This window comes from Camelus ferus, chromosome 3 (assembly GCF_009834535.1).
Source record: "Camelus ferus isolate YT-003-E chromosome 3, BCGSAC_Cfer_1.0, whole genome shotgun sequence".
Classification (NCBI taxonomy): domain Eukaryota; kingdom Metazoa; phylum Chordata; class Mammalia; order Artiodactyla; family Camelidae; genus Camelus; species Camelus ferus.
Window position 1 is genome coordinate 88,279,473 of NC_045698.1, and position 23,304 is coordinate 88,302,776.

General features: G+C 39.1%; 1 protein-coding gene across 2 annotated transcripts in view; it reads left to right on the plus strand.

The window, feature by feature from the left end:
• Positions 1–21,863: 21,863 nt before the first annotated feature.
• Positions 21,864–23,304, plus strand: part of PRRC1 (proline rich coiled-coil 1) — a 32,748-nt gene continuing 31,307 nt past the window's right edge. The window contains exon 1 of one of the 2 annotated variants that reach the window (XM_032476629.1): positions 21,864–22,021. The gene's annotated coding sequence lies outside the window, so the exon portion shown is untranslated. Of the gene's footprint in view, positions 22,049–23,304 lie in introns of both variants that reach the window. The other variant, XM_032476630.1, reaches the window with a different exon arrangement.

The window sequence follows — 23,304 nt, forward strand, 5'->3', positions numbered from 1 at the left end:
GTTAGTGATTCCATATAAATTTCAGGATTATTTGTCCTAGTTCTGTGAAAAATGTCCTGGGTAATTTGACAGATAATCACTTTAAATATGTACATTGCTTTGAGTAGTATGGTCATTTTAACAATATTAGTTCTTCCAATCCAAGAACATGGGCTATCTTTCCATTTATTTAAGTCATCTTTAATTTCCTTGGTCAGTGTTTTGTTATTCTCTGTTTATAAGCCTCACTTTCTTGGTCAGATTTATTCCTAAGAATTTAATTTTTTTGGATGCACTTTTAAAAGGGATTGTCTCTTTACTTTCCTTTTCTGATATTTCATTGTTAGTGTAAAGAAATGCAACTGATTTCTGTATGTTAATCTTGTATCCTGCTACCTTGCTGAATTCTTTTATTAGATCTAGTAGTTTTTGTGTAGAGCCTTTAGGGTTTTCTGTATATAATATCATGTCATTCACATATAAGGCCAATTTAACCTCTTTTCTTTCAATTTGGATACTTTTTATTTCTTTTTCTTGTCTAATTGGTATGGCTAGGACTTCCAAAACATACTGAGTAGAAGTGGTGAGAGTAGGCATCCTTGTCTTGTTCCAGATTATAGCAGGAAAGCTTTCAACTTTTCACCATTGTGTATTATGGGTTTGTCATAAAAAGGTTTTATTATGTTGACATATGTTCTCTCTATACCCACTTTTAATGGTAAGAGTTTTCATCATAAATGGGAGTTGAATTTTATCAAATGGTTTTTCTGCATCTATTCAGATGATCATGTGATTTTTTTTCTCTCTTGTGGATGTGGTGTATCACATTGATTGATTTGCATGTGTTGAACCATCTTTGTGTCCCTAGAATGAATCCAACTTGGTATGGTATATAATCTTTTTTTATATGTTGTTGGATTCTGTTTGTTAATATTCTGTTGAGGATTTTTCTGTATTCATCTGTGTTCATCAGTGATATTGGCCTGTAGTTTTCTTTTTGGGTAGTGTCTTTGTCTTTGGTATCAGGATGATGGTGGCTTCATAGAATGAGTTTGGGAGTATTCCCTTTTGTTCAGTCTTTTGGAAGAGTTTGAGAAGGATTGGTATGAGCTTTGCTTCGTATATTTGACAGAATTCCCCAGTGAAGCCGTCTGGGTCCTGGAATTTAGTTTGCTAGGAGGTTTTTTTTATTGCTGATTCTATTTCACTTCTAGTGACTGGTCTGTTCAAATGATCTATTTCTTCTTGATTCAGTTTTGATGGACTGCATATTTCCAGAAACTTGTCCATTTCTTCTGAGTTGTCCAACTTATTGCCATACAGTTGTTCATAGTATTCTCTTACGATTTTTTGTATTTCTGTAGTGTTGATTGTAATTTCTCCATTACCATTTCTTATTTATTTGTGTCCTCTCTCTTTTCTTAGTGAGCCTGGCCAGAGGTTTGTCAATTTTGCTTACTTTTTCAAAAAACCAGCTCTTCATTTGATTGATTTTTTTCAAATCTCCATTTTAAAAAAATTTCCTCCCTGATATTTATTATTTCTTTCCTTCTACTGACTTTAGGTTTTGTTTTTTCTTTTTCTAATTCTTTTAGGTGATAGGTTAGGTTGTTTATTTGAAATTTTTCTTTTTTTTAACATTTTTTATTGATTTATAATCATTTTACAATGTTGTGTCAAATTCCAGTGTTCACAATTTTTCAGTTATTCATGGACATATACACACTCATTGTCACATTTTTTTCTCTGAGTTATCATAACATTTTGTGTATATTTCCCTGTGCTATACAGTGTAGTCTATTCTACAATTTTGAAATCCCAGTCTATCCCTTCCCACCCTCCACCCCCCTGGTAACCACAAGTCTGTATTCTCTGTCTGTGAGTCTATTTCTGTCCTTTATTTATGCTTTGTTTTTGTTTGTTTGTTTTTGTTTTTGTTTTTTAGATTCCACATATGAGCGATCTCATATGGTATTTTTCTTTCTCTTTCTGGCTTACTTCACTTAGAATGACATTCTCCAGGAGCATCCATGTTGCTGCAAATGGCATTATGTTGTCGGTTTTTATGGCTGAGTAGTATTCCATTGTATAAATATACCACCTCTTCTTTATCCAGTCACCTGTTGATGGACATTTAGGCTGTTTCCATGTTTTGGCTATTGTAAATAGTGCTGCTATGAACATTGGGGTGCAGGTGTCATCCTGAAGTAGATTTCCTTCTGGATACAAGCCCAGGAGTGGGATTCCTGGGTCATATGGTAAGTCTATTCCTAGTCTTTTGAGGAATCTCCACACTGTTTTCCGTAGTGGCTGCACCAAACTGCATTCCCACCAGCAGTGTAGGAGGGTTCCCCTTTCTCCACAGCCTCTCCAGCATTTGTCATTTGTGGATTTTTGAATGACGGCCATTCTGACTGGTGTGAGGTGATACCTCATTGTAGTTTTGATTTGCATTTCTCTGATAATTAGTGATATTGAGCATTTTTTCATGTGCTTTTTGATCATTTGTATGTCTTCCTTGGAGAATTGCTTGTTTAGGTCTTCTGCCCATTTTTGGATTGGGTTGTTTATTTTTTTCTTTTTTTCTTGTTTTTTTGAGGAAGGCCTATATCACAATGAAATTCTCTCTTAGGACGCTCTTGCTGCATCCCATAGATTTTGTGTGGTTGTGTTTTCATTATCGTTTGTCTCAAAGTACTTTTTAATTTCTTCTTTGATTTCACCGTTGACCTGTTGGTTTTTTAGTAGCATGTTGTTTAGTCTCCATGCTGTCACTTTTTCACCTTTGTTTTTCTGTGGTTGATTTCTAGTTTCATGCCATTGTGTTCAGAAAAGATGCTTCAAATAATTTCTGTTGTCTTACATTTGTTGAGGCTACTTTTGTGCCTGAGTATGTGGTCTATCCTGGAGAATGTTTCATGGGCGCTTGAAAAGAATGTATATTCTGTTTTTTAGGGATGTAAGGATGTAAAAGTACCAACCAAGTCCATTGTTCTATTGTGTCATTTAGTTTCTCCATTGTCTTATTGATTTACTGTCTAGAAGACCTGTCCAATGATGTTAGTGGAGTGTTAAAGTCTCCTACTGTTATTGTATTCCCACCAATTTATTCCTTTATGTCTGTTAGTGTTTGTTTTATATATTTAAGAGCTCCTATATTGGGTGCATATATGTTGGCGAGTGTTGTATCTTCATCTGGTCTTGAAGGGCTGTTTTATTTTTTTGTTTGTTTTTATTTAAAGTGGGAGCATTCTTGTGTAGATTGTGCATTTAATAGTTTTGATGTGAGGACTGTGTTAGTATGGATGGTTGCCACATCTTTCTTCCTTGTGTGTTGGCTGTTATCCCATTGATTGAGGATATGGTTGGTGTTGTGGTGATCAGAGCCTGTCCTGATTGTTGTAGTTGAGTGGGGGCCTCCTTTATTGTTCTGTGATTGTCACAGCCTTGACAGCAGCTGGGTCTGCTCCTCTCTTGCTGGAATAGAGGCTTCTAGACCTGTTTCTGAGCTGTGCTGCGTGGTAGGCAGGGTTGGAGCATTTCAGCTGGGAAGATGAGTCACTGAGTGTACCTCTGCAGGAGATGTCCACTGGGAAGTGACCTCTGTGTTGTTGTCTGTCACTTGTTATGCGGGCTTACAAAGTACTCTCTGTTGATGCTGTCTTTCTCCTCGCCTTAGCTATGGGAATGTCAGCCATCCACTCTGGTGTCCCCCAGGTTCTGGGCTCCCATACCACTGGGGCAGATTGGCCAATGTCAGGCCCTGGGACCTGCCATAGCGAGCATGCAGTGCACACCTGAACCCATGGTGTGCTACAGGGTCAGCACAGACCACAGCCCCACCTCTGCATGTGGTATAGTTTGCCAGCCTGTTGGAAAACCCATACTTGGCACCGCAGCATGCCAGAACTCTGCTCACTGCCTGTTCATCCTAGAGGTGCAGGTTCACAGAGGCACCGGTGGAGCAAATCCACCCTCTCTGCCTGAGGTTGTAAACAAATCTCAGTCCCACCTATGAAGTTGCAGGGCCCCCGGTATGGATTCAGCTTTCAGCCCTGCCTCAGTGCAGCAGTAATGACTATGACCAAGCCCCACGTCTCTTTTTGAAAGAACACACCCACAGTGAAGCCAGGCAGAGATAAGGCTATGGTGTGGTTGTGTTGCGCCTGTCCCCTCCATGTACACCAGCAGTGGTGCTTTTCTGTGGGGGTCTCAGGCTGTTCTGTTCCACAGCCTCCCCCCCCCCCCAGCCAGAGCTCACACCACCCTGCAGTCCCCTGAGGCTGCCTCTGTGCAGTCGGCCCCAGCCCTCTGCCCGGGCTCATCACCTGTCTCCAGCAGCAAGTCCCAGCTTGTCCCTGCCGGCTCGCGTCTAGGGCTGGGGATCGCAGGGACCCTCCATGTCAGTTTCCCTTAGTTTTGTCTGCCAAGTGGCTGCTGCTGTCTCCTCTGAGCCTTGCAAGCTCTACGTGGGTCCCTGCTGACCTCCCGGCTGCAGGACTGGTCCCATACCAATTTTCTTTTCCTTTTTCCTTTTTCCCCTCTTACCAGATTCTGTGAGAATGCTTTTGTATTTTGAAGCAAGAGACGCTCTTCCAGAGTTCAGTAGGTGTTCTGAGTGATTCAGTGGGGCTGTAGATGTAATTCTTGGTGTATCTGTGGGAGAGAGGAAGCTGTGAGTCTCTCTACCCAACCATCTTGGCACCTTCTCTCCAATTTTTCGTTTAAAGTTTTTTAAAGCGTGTGATTACTGTTAAACTGCCATGGTCTCATTCAGTTCAAACCAGCCAATATTTATTGAGCACACAGACCCTTGAGCTGCAGCAATAAATAAAGTCTCTGTTCTTGTGGAGCTTATAGTACAGTAGAGACAAAAAATTTTATTCATGAAATTCCATGAAAACCAAGATGAGGAAGAAAAATGATATTTTATAGCGAGTAATCTTGTGGCCAGCAGGGCTTCCTTTTCAATAACTTGGTCTTGCAGAAGATTATGAGAGCCCACTCTGGGTTCACAGGGCTTGGTTGAAGCCTGGTACTAGCAATACATGTGCTTCAACCTGACAGACTGACTGACTCTCTCTGCTGTGAAATGGGGATAGTGATAATTCCTACTTAAGGTTGTGACAGGAATATAATCAAGGTAAAATACTTGGATCAGCACCTAGGAAATAGTAAATGTGCAGCAAATGTAAGTTGTAGTTATGATCATGTTGTGAAGTATAGTGCTCGTAAGATGGTGTTAGCTCACAAAAATCTTTACTAGTAGCTGGAATCAGGACAGGAAAATAAGAACAGCACAGACTCACAGCAACGGATAGCTTGTGCAAAAAGAGGTGGTATAAAATATTTAAAGCATTGAAAGAAAAACTACCAATGTAGAATTCTGTACCCAGTGAAATTATCCTTCAAAATTGAAGGATAAATAAAAACTTTCTCAACGGAAATTGAAGGAATTTACTACCAGTAGGCTGCCTTTCAAAAAGTGACAGAAGAGGTTCTTCTGAAGGGAAATGGTATCAGTTAGAAACACTGATCTATACAAAGAGAGGAAGAGCATTAGAGAAGGTAAAATAAGATAGTTTTTTTCTTATTCTTAATTGCTCTAACAGATAACAGTTTGTTCAAAATAATAATAGCAACAACATATTCAGTGACTGTAGCTTATGGACAAGTGGATTGAGTAAGAGCAATGTTCGATGGGAGGGAAGGGCTGGAAATACTGTGTTGTAAGGAGCTTGTATTACTTGTGAAGTGATACAGTGTTATTTGAAAGTGGACTTGGATTAGTCGTAAATGTGTAGGGTACTAACTCTAGGGTAACCAATACCCCCAAAAAGCATAATTTATATACTAAGAGAGGAGAGAAAATGGAATCATATAAAACGGTCAGTTAAAATCATAGAAGCCAGGAAAAGAGTGGCAGACAAAAAAAAAGAAACAAAGAACAAAGGTAATAAGTAGAAAACATTTCAAAATATGGTACCATTAGTCCAGCAATCTCAATAATCACTTTAACGTTGCTAGTCTAAATGTACCACTTAAAAGAGGCTATCAGAGTAAATAAAAAACAAGACTCGATTATATGTTGTCTGCAAGAAACCCACTGTAAATATAAAAACACATATAGGTTAAAAGTAAATGAACAGAGAAAGATATGCCATGCTAATACTCAGCAAAAGAAAGTGGGAGTAACTTTACTGATTTCTGAGGCAGCAGACTTCAGAGCAGGCAAAATTATCAAGGATAAAGAGGGACGTTATATAATGATAAAAGGGTCACTTCTCTAAGAAGACATAACAATCCTAACTGTGTATGCGTCTAACAACAAAGTCAAAATATATAAGGTAAAAACTGGAAGAAATTCAAGGAGAAATGAACAAATCCATTATTATAATTAATGACTTTACTAATTGGCAGATCCAGCAGGCAGAAAATCACTAAGGACCTAGTTGAACTGAACAGCACCTTCAACAGCTGGGTCTAGTTGACATCTATAGACTACTCCAGCAACCACAGAATACACGATCTTCTCAAGGTTACATGGAACATTTATTAAGATAGACCACATTCTGGGCCGTAAAACACACGTCAGCAAACTTAAAAGAATAGAAATCATAAAGTATGCGCTCAGACCACAGTAAAATTAAACTAGAAATCAGTAACAGAAAGGAAGCTGGAAAATCCCCAAATGCTTGAGATTAAACTGTCCACTTCTCAGTAAGTAAGGGTCAAAGAAATTTTAAGAGATATTTTAAAATATTTTGAACTAAATGAAAATAATAAAAATTAGAACAAATAATTAAATTGAAAATGACACATTAATGGAGAAAAAATCAATAAAACCAAAATCTGGTGCTTTGAAAAGATGAATAAAATGACTAACTTTAAGCAAGCCAGCTGAGAATAGAAGAGAGAAGATACAGATTACCAATATCAGCTATGAAATAGGGGTCATTACCATAATTTCATGGACATTAAGAAGGATAATAAAAAATATTACAAGTAACTCTGTGCTCACAACCTTGATCAAATGGAACCATTTCTTGACAGACAATCTACTGCTTAAAAATCTAACTTATAAAATTTAAGAATAAGAAAAAAAAAGAACGTGATTAAAAAATTGCCAAAATATCTGAACAGACACATCACCAAGGAAGATATACAGATAGAAAATAAGGGAATGAAAATATGTTCAACATCACATGTATTACGGAACTGCTAATAAAAAAAGTAGGTACCACTATAACCCTTTTAGAATGGCTAAAATCCACAACACTGACACCACCAAATGCTGACTAGGATGTGGAGAAACAGAAATGCTTATTTATTGCTGGTGGGAATGCAAAATTGCACAGCATATTTGGAAGACAGCATGGCAGTTTCTTTCAAAGCTAATAAATATGCTTTTACCATATAATCCAGCAGTCATGCTCTTTGGTATTTACCCAAATGAGTTGAGAACTTATGTCCATAGAAAAATGAATGTTTACAGCAGCATTATTCATTATCATAAAACTTGGAAGCAGCCAAGACATCCCTCAGTAGGTGAATGGATAAGGAAACTGTGGTACATCGTTACAGTGGACTATATTATTCAGTGGTTAAAAAAAAATGAACCATCAGGCTGTGAAAAGACATGGAGAAACCCAAAACATATATTGCTAAGTAAAAGAAACCAGTCTGAAAAGACTACATATGTATGATTCCAACTTTATAACTGAAAAAGGCAAAACTGTGGAGATAGAGAAAAGATCAGTGTTTGGCAGGGGTTGGGTACCCAGAAGGAGGGAGGGAGGCGTAGGGGGAGCACTGGGGAATTTGGGGGCAGTGGAAGTATGCCATGAGTACTGGTTCATCAGCTGTAACAAAGGCACTACACCCATACAAGACTCAAATTTTCTATAAACCTAACGCCATTCTAAATAATATAGTCTGTTAATTAAAGGAAAGAGAGAGAGAGAAGGAATTTTACAATCTGACAAGGATTTGAATCCTGCCACTTATAATTTGTGTGGATTTGGGCCTTACATTCTAGAAATTCATTTTTCTCATCAGAAAATAAAGATAGTATTTACCTCCTAGAATTGTTTGGAATCTGTGAGCAAGCACCTGAAAACTCCAGAGAGAGCCTGGCACACAGTAGGCATTCAGCATTTATTAACTTTGAGTTTTTCTTTTCTTTGTGGACATTAGTTCTTGGTAATTACTAAATGCTGTGGGACAGAATGGGGGCAAGAAGTTGACAAGAGCAGTGCAGAATCGAAAGTACAGTTGAAGATGCAGGGAACGATCTAACAAGGAAAGCAACAACTTTCGTATTGGAAAGAAGCAAAGCTCATGCTTCCTCTTACTCTTAAAGTGCGGTACTGAGTTTTACAACAAGAAGCATCCTCTCTTTTCTCTAGACAGTAGCAGCTGAAAACCCATGTTCAGAACATGGTCTTTGTCTCACTGACCTCCTTCACAGGCTCCAGTTTCACAAACCCCATGGAGTATTTCATTTTGATGAATATTCTCAAAAGCAAAGTCTGTTTTAGTTTGCTTCTCCAAACTTAATTGAAAAGCGTTGCTTCCCATAATGCCTCCTTGCTCCTCTGTCCCCAGGTGTCTGAAACTGTGAGGTCCCAGAATTGCCCATTGAAAAAGGGCACTGGTTTCTGTATTTTCCCTGCTCTGATGCTCTGCTGCAGGACTTGTTTTCTGGCTTGGCCTAGACTCTGATTTTCTCTCAGATTGAGTGTGAGGGTTTGAGGTTGGAGATACAGACTGGAAGACTAGGAAAGGTCTTGGGAATCGTATTAAGACAGTAAATCAAGTAACGTAAGTGTGTGATTTAAAATGTAAAAATAAATACTACTAAAAATATATAATCAACTAAAATGAGATAGTAGCAGTAAGAAAAGGCCATGGGCATATACTGGTTTCATCTTCATTCACAGTAGGGAGTCCACAGATATTACACAGCGGGTCAGATATATATAGTGATAATTATACAGGTAATCACTAGAACAAAAACATGAACTCCAAATTATCAGACAACACACACGTACAAAACATTATAGACAATATAATGAAAGATGATAGAGAAAATCAAAATAACAGGCAACATGATAACGTCAGGTGAAAACTAAACGTGTCAGGTATATTGATTAAGTGCTCATTGAAAGAAAAAAACTCAAATTGAATCATAAAACAAAATTTAATTGTATTTTCAAAATCAGACACACCTAAGATAAAATGACTCATAAAAATTGAAAATCAAAGGATGAGCAAAGTCCTATCAGATACATCTGAAGAAAATGATAAAGGGTACAGTCCACTTTGATGATCTCATCGTTGTAAATACCTGTTAATCACACAACCTTGTATCAACATAATTAAAGGAAAAAATTACAGGAAACACAAGAGGAGATAGAGACAATTTAGTTATAGGAGATCCTAAATCCAGTATCTCAGTTCATGACAGAGCAAGTAACTAAGAAGTAAGTTCGTCAGTGGAATACATAAGAAATGTAAGTAACAAGTAGTTAAAATTGTTTTGCATGGCATTAAGTTCCATGACTTCACATTCTTTTTACATACCCATAGAACATTAGCCTTAACTGTACCCTTTTAGGACACAAATAAAACCTTAGTCAATTTAAGAAAAGTAGATGACAGAAATAAATAAGAAGTGTAAATATTGTAAAGAATTGGTAAACAAAAGCAAATGAATTCACTGGCTATTGGAAACAAGCCAATTCAGGAGAGTGACTGGTAACAAAATTAATATAATGAGTAAGTAGCCTTCCTATATACAAGCAATAATCAATTAGAAAATGTAATAGAAGAAAAAACTATTGACAATGACAAGAAAAAGATAAAATACCTAAGAAACGTATGAAAAAATATAAAAGTTCTGTATTTTTTTTTAAAAAAATTCAGTGCTATCAGGGCACATAAAAAGAGTTTGGGATAAGAAGACACAGCATTATAAAGATGTCAGCTTTCTTTAATGCAATCTATACATTTGATAAGATCTCAATAAAAATGTCATCTGAGTTTTACTGTAATATACAAAAACTTATCATAAAGATCTAATAAATTTGATTCTAGAAAGATGTAAAATTTCCATATGGCAAAGAGACACACACACAGTCAAAACCAGAATTACAAAGGTGGCAAAATGCTTGCAGTATGTATTGCATATAAAGGTCTAATTTCTTTATTGTATGAAGACCTCCTGTAAACTAATTTTTAAAAATCGGTAATATAATGTAAGCTAGAGAGCATATCAGATGAAATACAAATTACTTTTGCACAGAATGCTTAATCTCACTCTTCATAAAGTAAATGCAAAGGGACATCTTTTATACCTGTCAATCAGCAAAGATTCAGATATTTGGTAACAAATTGTAGCTGGAGAAGAAGTAGGGCTGCAGGCCTGGGAGGTCATTGGTGAGAGTATAAACTGATACATCCTCAGTGGAGAGCCATTTGGCAACATCTATCAAAACTTCACAGACACATTCCATTTGATCAGGTAACACTGTTTTGGGGGAATTTATTCTACAGATATGCTTGAATGTGTGTAAAATGACATGTACCTGAGTAGAACCAATGTAGCATTGCTGATATGAACAGAAGATTGAAATGAACTAAATGTTTAGGAATTGGTACCAGTTAAAGAAATTATTGACAGTCTAATCCAATGAATGGAAGCATATGGGACTCTTTAAAAATGAAGTAGTGGCAACAGAGTGATGTGGAAATAGCTCCAAGATATGTGTGTGTGTGTGTGTGTGTGCAAGCATGTGTGTGTGCATGCAGTATTTACACATACACACTACTCACTAAGGTATAATATATCTGGTGCATCTCCAGTTGTGTAAAAAACTCAAGAAAAAAAGTATGTATTACACGTGCTTGTGAGATACAGAGCAGCGGTCGTCTCTACGGAGAGGAATATGAGGTTGGAGTACAGGCTGATGAGAGACAAGTGGCACTACACACTTTTCTGTAACTTTGTGTTTTGTACTGTCTGTACAGTACCAACAGAATAAATGTATGGAATCAAATCAAACTTTAAAAAAGTGTTTAAAGTCCACAAATGGCAAATGCTGGAGGGGGTGTGGAGAAATAGGAACCCTCCTACACTGTTGGTGGGAATGTAATTTGGTGCAGCCACTATGGAGGACAGTATGGAGATTCCTTTAAAAACTAAAAATAGACTTATCATATGATCCAGTAGTCCCACTCCTGCGCGTATATCCAGAGGGAACTTGAATTCAAAATGATACAAACACCCCAATGTTCATAGCAGCACTATTTACAATAGCCAAGACATGGAAACAACCTAAATGTCCATTGACAAATGACTGGATAAAGAAGTTGTGGTATATTTATATAGTGGAATACTACTCAGCCATAAAAGAGAATAAAATAATGCCATTTGCAGCAACATAGATAGACCTGGAGATTGTCATTCTACATGAAGTAAAACAGAAAGAGAAAGAAAAATACCATATGATATCACTTATATGTGGAGTCTTAAAAAAAGACACAGGTGAACTTATTTACAAAACAGAAACAGACTCACAGACATAGAAAACAAACATGGTTACCAGGGGGAAAGAGGGTGGGAAGAGATAAATTAGGAGTTCAAGATTTGCAGATACTAACTACTATATATAAAACAGATTAACAAGGAGTTTCTACTGTATAGCACAGGAATTGTATTCTGTATCTTGTAGTAACCTATAATGAAAAAGAATATGAAAAGGGGTATGTGTATGTACATATATGACTGAAACATGGTGTACACCAGAAATTGACACATTGTAAACTGACTATACTTCAACTAAAAAAAATGTTTTTAAGTTTTTATCTGAAATAAAAATTTGAATGTATACTTGCTAAGCAAGGAAGAGCTCTGCTTGTAGGACCCAGTCTCTGAAAAGAGCAAGCTGCTGATTTTTTGGGGAACTGTGTTTGATCCAGTCATTAGAAACACAATTTGACAGCTCTCCCTCCTCCACCAGCCACATTCATTGGGACCGCAGACCTGTTAAAGCTTTCTGTTGCTTTGTAGACCACAATAAAGCCCTGTGGAGAAGCATAATGGAAGCAGGTGGGCCCTTCAGAACCTAGCGAAGGTTTCTAAGTGAGAGACGGTGGAGTCAGGGCTAAGGTGATAGCAGCACAGCAGGGTGGGTGTGGTCAAATGCTAAGAATTTGCTGAAGGGTGAGAGAAAGACAGGGAGGAGTCAGGATATCTCTAAGATGATGGTGGTGGTGTTTTTTTCCCATTTATTTTTAAATTTTGTTTCTTTTGGGGGGTAAACAAAGCTTATTCTAGGAAGAGCAACTCGTTGGGAGAGAAAACCATTTTGAAATTTACATATATGTACTGTTCATTGTTTCTAAGAACAGGTTAGAGCTTTAGCTTTTTAAACTTACATGGTTATCAAAGGAATAAAGCAAAGCACAAAATAAGAATCAGCAGAATGCAGTAATCCAATCATGCTTACACATATTTCAAGAAATCAGTCATCTCAGGTATAAATAACTAGTTCATTTGTGTCCTTGTTTTCAGATTCCACATATAAGTGATATCATATGGCAGTTTTCTTTCTCTTTCTGGCCTACTTGACTTAGAATAATAATCTCCAGGTCATCCATGTTGCTGCACATGGCATTATTTTATTCTTTTTAATGGCTAAGTCATATTCCACTGTATGTGTGTATATGTATATATATATGTGTGTGTGTGTATATGTATATGTGTGTGTATATATATATACCACATATTCTTTATCCAGTCATCTGTTGATGGACATTTGGGTTGTTTCCATGTCTTAGCTATTGTAAATAGTGCTGCTATGAACATTGGGGTGCATGTATCTTTTTGAATTATATTTTTCTCCTGGTTTATGCCCAGGATAGGGATTGCTGGATCATATGGAAAGTCTGTTTTTAGTTTTTTTAAGGAACTTCCATACTGTCCTCCATAGTGGCTGCACCAATTTACATTCCCACCAACAGTGTAGGAGGGTTCCTTTTTCTCTAAATTCTCTCCAGCATTTAGTGTTCGTAGAGTTTTTAATCATGGCCATTCTGGGTGGTGTGAGGTGGTACCTCATTATAGTTTTGATTTGCATTTCTCTAATAATTAGTGATGTTGAGCATCTTTTCATGTGCTTGTTGGACATCTGTTTGTCTTTTTTGGAGAGGTGTCTATTTAGGTCTTCTGCCCATTTTTTGATTGGGTTGCTTTTTTTTTTTTTAATGTCAAGGTGTATAAGCTGTTTGTATATTTTGGAAGTTAGTCCCTTGTCGGTTGCATCATTTGCAACTATTTTCTCCCATTCTGTAGGCTGTCTTTTCATTTTGTTGATGGTATCCTTAGCTGTGCAAAACCTTTTAAGTTTAATTAGATCCCATTTGTTTATTTTTGTTTTTATTTCCATTATTCCAGGAACTGGTTCAAAAAATACATTGCTATGATTTATATCCAAGAGTGTTCTGCCTATGTTTTCCTCTAGAAGTTTTACAGTATCTGATCTTAAATTTAAGTCTTTAATCCTTTTTGAGTTTATTTTTAGATATGGTGTTAGAGACTGTTCTAATTTCAGTCTTTTACAGGTAGCTATCTATTTTTCCCAGCACCACTTATTGAAGAGACTGCCTTTTCTCCATTGTATATTCTTGCCTCCTTTGTTGTAGATTGACTATAAGTGTGCGGGTTTATTTTTGGTCTTTCTGTCCTGTTCCACTGATCTGTGTGTCTGTTTTTGTGCCAGTACCATACTGTTTACCGTAGCTTTGTAGTGTAGTCTGAAGTCAGGAAGCATAATTCTTATTCTTCAAGATTGTTTTGTCTATTCAGGGTCTTTTGTGTTTTGATACAAATTTTAACAGTTCTTGTTTCAGCTCTGTGAAAAATGTCATTGGTAATTTGATAGGGGTTGCACTGAATATGTGGATTGCCTTGGATAGTATGGCCATTTTAACAATATTGATTTTTGCAATCCAAGAACACAGTATATATTTCCGTTTGTTTATGTCATCTTGAGTTTCTTTCAGCAGGGTTAAATAGTTTTCAGAATAGAGGTCTTTTGCCTCCTTAAGTAGGTTTATTATTCTAGATATCTTATTCTTTTTCGTTTGATAGTAAATGCTATTGTTTCCTTAATTTCTTTTTTCTGCTATTTCATTGTTAGTGTATAGAAATGCAGCTGATTCCTGTATATTAATTTTGTATCCTGCAACTTTACCAGATTCACTGATGAGCTCTAGTAGTTTTCTGGGGGCATCTTTAGGGTTTCCTAAGTATAGATAGTATCATGTCGTCTGCAAACAGTGACAGTTTTACTCTTCGTTTCCAATTTGGATTCCTTTTATTTCTTTTTCTTCAAGTGCTATGGTTAGGACTTCCAAAACTATGTTGAATAAAAGTGCCAAGAGTGAGCATCCTTGTCTTGTTCCTGATCTTAGAGGAAATGCTTTCAACTTTTCCTCACTTAGTATGATGTTAGCTGTGGATTTGTCCTATATGGCCTTTATTCTGTTGAGGTATTTATGCCCACTTTCTGGAGAGTTTTTATCATATATGGATGTTGAATTTTATAAAAAAACTTTTTCTGCATCTATTGAGATGATCATATGGTTTTTATTCTTCAATTTGTTAACGCGGTGTATCACCTTGACTAATGTGCGGATACTGAAAAATCCCTACATCCCTGGGGTAAATCCCACCTGATCATGTGTCTGGTCCTTTGAATGCATTGTTGGAGGCCAATTGCTAGTATTTTGTTGAAGATTTTTGCATCTATATTAATAAGTTACATTGATCTGTAATTTTCTTTTTTGTGATATCTTTGTCTGGTGTTGGTATCAGGGTGATAATGGCCTCATAGAATGGGTGTAGAGGTTTTCCTTCCTCTGCAATTTTTTGGAATAGTTTCAGGATAGGTGTAACTCTTCTCCAAATGTTTGGTAGATGGTGTTGTTTTTAAATGAACTTTTTTTTCAGAATAGTTATAGATTCACAGAAAAATTGAGAGGGTAGTGTAGAGAGCTCCTTTATATCCCAGACCCAGTTTCCTGTATTACTAACATGTTACATTGGTATGGTCCATTTGTTACAATAAATGAATGAACTTTGCTATATTATTGACTGAAATCCATGCTTTCATTCAGATTTCCTTAGTTTTAAACTGATGTCCTTTTTAGTTCCAGCATCTCATCTAGGATACTAGTGAGAGACTGAATATAAAAATTGTCAGTGGCCAGACCACATATAAAAATAGAACTCTCACCGCAACCTGTAGCAACCTGCCCAGAAGCCAAATAGTAAGCCCTGCGGCTATCAGCCCCAAATGGCCAGGACTTGACTAACGACTGACAGCTTCCATTTTAGGACAAACCAGCGGAATCCAAATATGCCCTCCTAACCAGTCACACAGGATGCTGGGCTTCTAATTAGCTCACTTAGAACTTGTTCATACCAAGCCTCTAATCGGTGCATACCTGAAGCTTTCCCTTTTTTCCACTCCACTGCCTGCCTTTGAGTCCCTGCCAAACAAAACTGGTGGTGGCTGGCTCCTTGCAAGCTCTGAATAAATAGCCTTTTCTTGTTCTCATTTGGGTGGCCGTTGTTTGTTTCCACAGAACTTTAAGTTCAGTTGTCATTGTGTCAGACTCCTCTTGGCTGTGTTAGTTTCTCAGACTTCCCTTACTTTTGGTGACCCTGACAGTTTTGAGGCATCCTGGTCGGATATGTTGTAGAACCTGTCTCCATTCTCATGATTAAATCCGGATTAGTCACATGCTGTGAAGGGCAGGTTCTGTCAACGTGACTTAGCACCTTCGATGTTGACGTTGATCCAAGGTGTTTTTGTTTTTGTTTTGGTTTTTGTTTAACCAGAGCAGATGGAGAAGCAGAGTTGCCATTCACTGAGCAGGAAGAGTCCAGGTGGAGTAGGGTTTTTTTGAAACATCAAGAGTTTTAATTAGCCTCCTGATTAGACCCCAAAGTAAAGCTATTGAATAGTTCAGAGTTTAGGAGAGATGTCACGGTTGGCCATATAAAGGGGGGAAATCACTAGAATATAGATGTTGTTTAAGGCCAAGGACTAGATCACTGGAAATTTGGGAAAAGAGATGCAAGGATCATTTCAACAGGAAGTTTCACTGCAAATGAGAATAGTGTTAGTTTTTACTTTCCCTGTTAAAAATTTTTCTTTCATTTTACATTATTACCGACTTTAAGTGAAATCTTCTAATAGCTCACCATTAAGTGTGATATTTGCTGTGCTATTTTGCTAAAGCCCTTTATCAGGTTAAAGATGCCTTCTCATTCTGGCTAACCAAGAGTTATCAGGCAAAAGAATTGAACTTTAGTGAATGCTCTTCTTTATCTATTGATATTATCATATTCATTTTCTTTTAATATTTATTAAATCATCAGTACATTCTTCTGAAATGGAGCCCCTTGTATATTCTTGGGGAGAAAAACCTACTTAATCACAGTGTATATATAATCAGCATTATGACTATCATCATCATCATCATCATCATCATCATACTCTCCTCCTCAATTCCATTTTCTAACATTTCATTTAGGACTGTCGTCTATGTTGATAAGTAGAACGTTGTCTTTCTTGTCTTGTTAGGAAGTCAACCATAATTAACATCTGCTACAGGAAATCACTTAGCTATCCTTCCCTTGTCAGGGGAGGAAACTAAAGCTCAGAGAATTGCATTGTTAATTTGTGGTAGTATTAGATTTCTAGTCTAGTATATTTTTCACCTTACTCTGATGACCTGCTCAGTGGCAGTTCTAGGAAACAGCAAGTGAGATGACACCACATGGCTGTTTACATGCAGTTGGGTTGATGTGTGGTTATATGAACTGTTCTCATTCATCTCCTAGGCCTGTCTTACCAAAATTTCACTTGTAAGCCTTAGAGAAAATGCTGAACTGCCAACGAGAATGAATGCAAGTTCTGGGCTTTAAACACTGTTTGAAAATGAAGGTGTTTGTAAGAATAATTGTGTTATATTTCCTTTTCTAAGCTATGATGTAAAACCTAGAGGGGAAAAGTGGAGTGTTCTGTAAATTCAAAGGCTTGAGAAACACTACTACAGGTTTAAATATTTAGGATTTATTATCCATTGAGAACCATTGGTTGAAATTATGCAAACTTCATAAAAACACAAAAGTCTGGGAAAGAATTGGAATCCTTTTAGTATGTTATTGCATATTATCAGCATCTTTCTGGCCAGAGAACTCATTTTAGTTGCATTGTTTCTTATTGAAAGTAAAATCTATACTTTTCCAAAGGAAGCATATTTGTTCTGCATCCTACACAATTTTTTCTTTTGTAAAATCATACTTAAGGGAGAGAAAGGAGATGATAATAAGTACTTTTTGTAATGTGCATACTACACATGAATTCTTATAGAAAATTTAAATCAATTCCCAGAAAGTTCATAGAGTATTCATTACTCTATGTAAATATTTGAATATATTGAGATTTTAAATACAAAGTTTTTACCATCAAGGTTGGTAACCAACCATCAAAGCCAACCAATAAACATGTAGTGCACAAAGGTTTATGATGGAAGAAAACTTTAGACTGGCCTCATTGAAAAATGAGGAGTACTTACTAGCAGCCTGTGGAAAGGGGAAAGGTGTTTCAGGGAGAGGGAATGACAGGAGTGAAGCACATGGTTTCAGGAGGGAGCAGATCTTTGAGGCTGGTGCCTGGTGAGTATGGAGGAAAATGCAGGAAGGGGAGGAGAGTCTAGCAAGTAAGGGTGAGTTGAGTTTTTAAGATTTTCCTATGCAGGCAATGAGGAGTCAGAGAGTGTTTTTATAAGTACATGTTTTAGAAAGACAAGTTCTTCTTTGAAGCAAACTGGAATGGACTCTGGTATTGATAGTTATATGTGTGCAGGGCAGGTAGTTACTGACATTTTAACACTGCTTATATGTGCAAAGAGAGTAACTTCTTAACACATCTGTAAATAGGATGGGCACAAGATTCATTGCCCAGACTGGAGCACTTTTGAGAATAAAAGATGAGAGCTTTTAATAATTACGCTAGGGAATACAGCCCTAAATTGGGAGTGTCCCAACTGGGCAAATTGAGAGGTTGAGTCACTCTGTTTCCAACTAAACTAAATTTTCTTTAGTTGAAAAGAAACCAAATAAAACCTCAATTTGGAAATCCTAAGTCAATCTCACCTAAGTAAAAATCTTTTTGGTTTAAAACAGTCATTGTCAGGTGAATATTTAGACAATTTAAAAGTCAAAGAGTAAGAGTTAACACTTAGAGAATATTATGAGTTGGGCACTGTTCTAAGCGCTTAATGCAAATTAATGATTCAATTCTCAAGTAAAACACTATGAGGTAGGTATTAACATAAGTTCTCATTTAAAGGTGGAAAAAATCAAGACACAGTGAATTTAAGTGACATGCCCAAGGCTAGCTGTTAACCAGCAGGTGCGAGAGCCAGGATTCAAATCCAGGGCATCTGTTACCAATATCTATGTTGTAATTTGCACTTGACTGCCTCTCAGACTCTTGGTCATGGCTTGCTTGCCTCCCTAAATTTGAATTTCACATAAGCAATGAAGAACCGTTCAGTACAAGAACCCCTGCCATGTTTGGGTCAACCCTCTTCCTCCTTCCTAGTTGCCAAAGGAACTTCCATATCTTCTTTGATGACTTGGGTGTGGGCATGAGCCCCTGACCTCTGTCTTGGCCAGTACCCTTAATACATCTGCTGAAGTGTCCTTCGTGGCTCTGTAACTCGTGGACTGTTCTCTCAGCAGAGCCCATGGGCTCTCAGACCAGATTCAGCTCTGCTTGTAGTCCTGGTTATGCTGTAGATGCTCAGAGACTCAGCCTTGTCTCCAGGCAGAGAACCTGGAAATACACACATCAGTATTCACATGAATAGTATAAACTTTATGGACAGTTTAAAGAATATTCAAGAATAGATCTATCAATTGTGAATTGAGCTAGAAAAAAGCCTCAACTCAAGTGGGAAGTAGTTTTGTTTGCCTGTGTTTTTGAGCAATAAAAGAAAATTCCACTCTAGCACTGTAGCTCTCATTATAGCTCAGAAATAAACTCTGTGATGTATTAGAAACTTCCTATAAGAAAAAACTTGATGAGTTCTGCTAGCAGCAACTAAAAAAGCTAAGTAGTTTTTTTGCTCTGTCATGAAGCTCTAATTTTCCATTGATTTGCCTTGTTGTCTTACATCTAAGAACACATCATCTTACCCTACCACCCTAAAAGCAGGCAAGAAGTTCAGGGTACAGCTGAAGAATTCTGGGTTCCAATTCCAGGTCTTTACATAATTCTCAGAGCCTAAGTTTCCTTATTTCTAATATGAAAATAATAATACCTGCCACACAAAGTTCTTTTGACATTTAAATGAGGAGTAGTGTGTAAAGCGTAAGATATTATAAATGGAATTCAAGGTTAACTTCAAAACTTATTTTATAACCCTGCTTATTTGGTTGACTCCTGTCTCTTATGACCCATGTAGTGGGTACAATAGGGCCCTTTACAGAAAGATATGGCCACCTGGGACTCGTGAATAGGACCTTATTTAGAAATAGGGTTTGGACCCTTAAGGATCTTGAGATGAGATCACTGTGGGTTTAGGGTGGACCCTAAGTGCAATGACAAGTATGTTTATAAGTGAAAGGCAGAGGAGATTTGAGACACAGAGACACAGGAGAGAAGGCCCTGTGAATGAAAAGGCCTAGATGGGAGTTATGCTGGCACAAGCCAAAGAACATCTGACTCCCTCGAAGCTGGAAGAGGCAAGGAAAGACTCTCCTAGAGCCTTCAGGGAGGCCCTGCTGACCGTGAGTTCGGACTTCTAGTCTCTATAACTGTGAGAGAGTAAATTCCTCTGTTTTTTTAGCCACCCAGTTGTGGTAACTTGTTTTGGCAGACTTAGGAGACAAATACAGGTACATCCAATCCATCAGTAAATCATGACAGCTCAGCCTTCAAATTATGTCCAGACCATGTCCCCCCCCCCCCCCATTAATTACTCTAAACCAGTGTCATCTCATGATGGTCACTCTGCTTTAGTCTTTGCACCCCTGGAGTCCACACGGCAATCAGAATATGTTTTAAAACTGAAGTCAAATCTTGTCAGTCCTCTGCTCAAAACCTCCCACCTGCTTCTCATATCTCTCAGAATATAACCCAAAGGCCTGAAGATGCCTACAAGGCTGGATATGGTCTGGCTTTGCAATCTCTCTGACCTCATTTCTTATCACTCTCTCAGTCCCAATTTCCTTGTTGTTCTGCAAGGAACAGGTGCCAGGCACCCTCCCTCAGGGCCTCTGCATGTTCTTCCTTCTGTCCAGATAACCACAGACCTGCTTCCTTACAGACTATTCTCAGATCCCACCTCCTCAGAGAGGCCTTGCACACCTGTCCTACCCAAAGTGGCCTACCCCAGTGACTGCTCATATCACATCACCCTTTGGATTTTCCTCAAAGTGCCCATTGCAGATAGTACTTATTTTCTTTATTTTCTCATTCATAGCCTCTCTCTCTGAGAATGAAAGCTCCCTTAGTGTCAGGATCTGGTCTGTCTTGTTCATTGCTACATTTCCAGTACATTGCAGCCACTAGTAAATAATGTTTGTTGAACGAATGAAGAAACCCACAGATCTTGTAGCTATTAAGGGTGTCGACCAAAGAGGATAGAGATGGTAACTGTCAGCACCACCCTAAACAGCACCTTCTGGAGAGTAATCTAGACAGCCACCTACACACATTCTCCGTGGACAGGATAAGAGTCACCTCTGAAGGGAACAGCCCATTGCAAGTACAGATCACCTTGTCTGAAGTTAGGGCAAGGTAAATAGTACTGACTTTTCAGCGAGGTGTTTTTAAATGCTTTCAGCTGTCAAGTCTGAGAGATATATTAATGTTAAATCTACAAGTGAGTTCCTGAAGGAATTTTGGAACAATAAAAACAAGAGTTTTTCATGCATTTAACACTCAGCAGATTAAAGTGTACGTTCATGTCTTATTTTATGTGACTCTATTACCCGATTGATGAGAGATGGCAAATATTATTCCCACCTTACAGATGGAAATATGGACACTTAGGGGATAAGTGACTTGTACAAAGTCACATAACTGCGTAAGTGGCATTAGGGCAGTCCCAGACCCAAACCAGGACTTCTGACGGCAAATTGCTTGTTTTACTCCATTGCACTCTACTCGCTGATTTATCTGGTGTACATTATTGAGCACCGACTTTGAGGAACTGTTTAAAGTGCAGCACATAAGGTTAAGAAACTTGATCATTTTTGTCTTTGGTTTTCCATTTAAAAAAAAAGTGTAAAAGATGAACTTCGGGGGAAACATCAGTCTGATAGCTGCTACATTTTCGCACCCTGCTATCTCTCTCTCTCCAGATGCAAGAGCTGTTACCTGGCGATCTTCGAAAATACAAAGGCTGTCTCCTGTTTCCAGAACGAGATCCTGCCTGGAGGTCCGGACTGGCCTAGACGACCCTGGCTGGCTCATCACCCTCCCCGTGGGAGGTCCCAGCACAGCGTTAAGTGAGCTACCCCTGGTAACAAAGGTACCATTCTCGCGTACGGAGGTTGTGGAGCGGAAAGGAGGTCACTCCTGCTGCAGAATGCTTGTAGAGTGGGGCAGCGCCCTGCCCTAGTGGGCAGGAGGATCTTTGGACCAAGGTCCTCCAGCGGGTTTAACTTGTGGCCTCGGTGCGGGGGTTCCCGGCGAGAGAGACGGGGCGGGGCGCAGGGCAGGGGGCGGGGCCTGGCGGGGCGGCGTGCTGCGTGGGGCGGGGCGGGGCAGCGCGCGCAGACGTGGCAGCTGCAGGGACACGCGCCTCCGGTGGCCATCTTGGAGGCGGGGCTGCGCGCGGGCGAGCTCTTGTGGGCATCTTCCTCGTCTTCTCGGAGCCTTAGTCTTACACCCCAGCTTCCCGAGCCTCCACTCTTCACTGTCACGCAGACACTCTTTTGGGCCCGCAGGTGAGCGACAGCCCGGCAGCAGGACGGGTGCGTGCGGGCTGCGGGATGGGACGCGGGCACCACAGCCGGCGTCTAGGGGCGCAGCGGCTGCGAGGTGGGCGGGCCAGCCGGCGCCGGGGAGGCCAGAGTCGTTCGGGAGCCCCGCGGGGTTCTGTCCGGGCGCGGGCCCTGGGAGCCTGCCGGATGCTGGCCGGGTTACCGGTGCGCTTCGTGGGGCAAGCTGTCCCGCCGTGGGTGCGGCCCGGGGGTCTTGTGCGCTTTGCTCCTGTCGCCGGTCCGACGCCGGTGTCCCAGGCCATTTGGCTCCACCTTCCTGAGAGGTGATAGACTGCCTGCAGGCGCCCATTGACCTTAGCCTGGCCCAGCCTGGCCGGGAGACGTGGCAGAGCCTGGGGGGGAGGCCGCTGTCTCCAGGAACGGCATTTCAGCCGCTCCTGCCTAGGAGACTCGTAGGTCAACAAATCGGGACCGGCGGAGGGAAGTAGCCTCTATTCCAGTAGGTTCCCCCGTCCGCGCCTAGCGCTGCTCCAGAGGGCTTTTGCACTCTGTTGTCTCTGTTCGTTCCTGGGACCTACTTAAGGCAAATTTGCGGCACAGCCCTTCTCAGATTGGCAGAATTTGTCCAATCCAAGAGAGTTTTTGTCATTCAAAGCAGTTATTTTGATACACACAGCATGTACATTTCTGCGAACATGACACATTTTGGCATTCCAGTCTTTCTTCCCTGTGCAACCACTGATCAGTGAACACTCTGGGAGTTATTTTGGGGTCAGAACTGGGAATGTAGGGACAAAACTCGGACCCTGCTGCAGCAGTGTTCATTGTGCGGTAGGAGAGACTATCTTTTGAACCAGTAGTATGTCAACAATAGTAGCTGCTTTTAATAAGCTTTTATGTTTATCAAAGGTTCATTGTTCCATTTCTTGTATCCTTAAAAATAGGCATCCACTTTTTAACAGTAAAGGAAAGACACAAGCAAATTGGAAGAGCAGGGTCTGTCCAATGACCGAGGACTCAATTTTCCAAGCCATTTCTGTCACTTTTTCTTTAAAGTGGATACATTAATATTTTTGTGCGGAGACTTCAGCACTAGAACCTTTTACTAACTCTGAAACTTCACTGTTATTTTAACGTAGCTTTTTTTTAAAAGTAAAAGGTATTATGTTTATGTATCCAAAATTAACCCAATGTTGTTACTAATCCTATTCTCAAAAATTAATGCTTTTAAAGACTGAAAGAAATCCACCAATTACTCCATTTTATGGGTTGTATTCACTGTACAA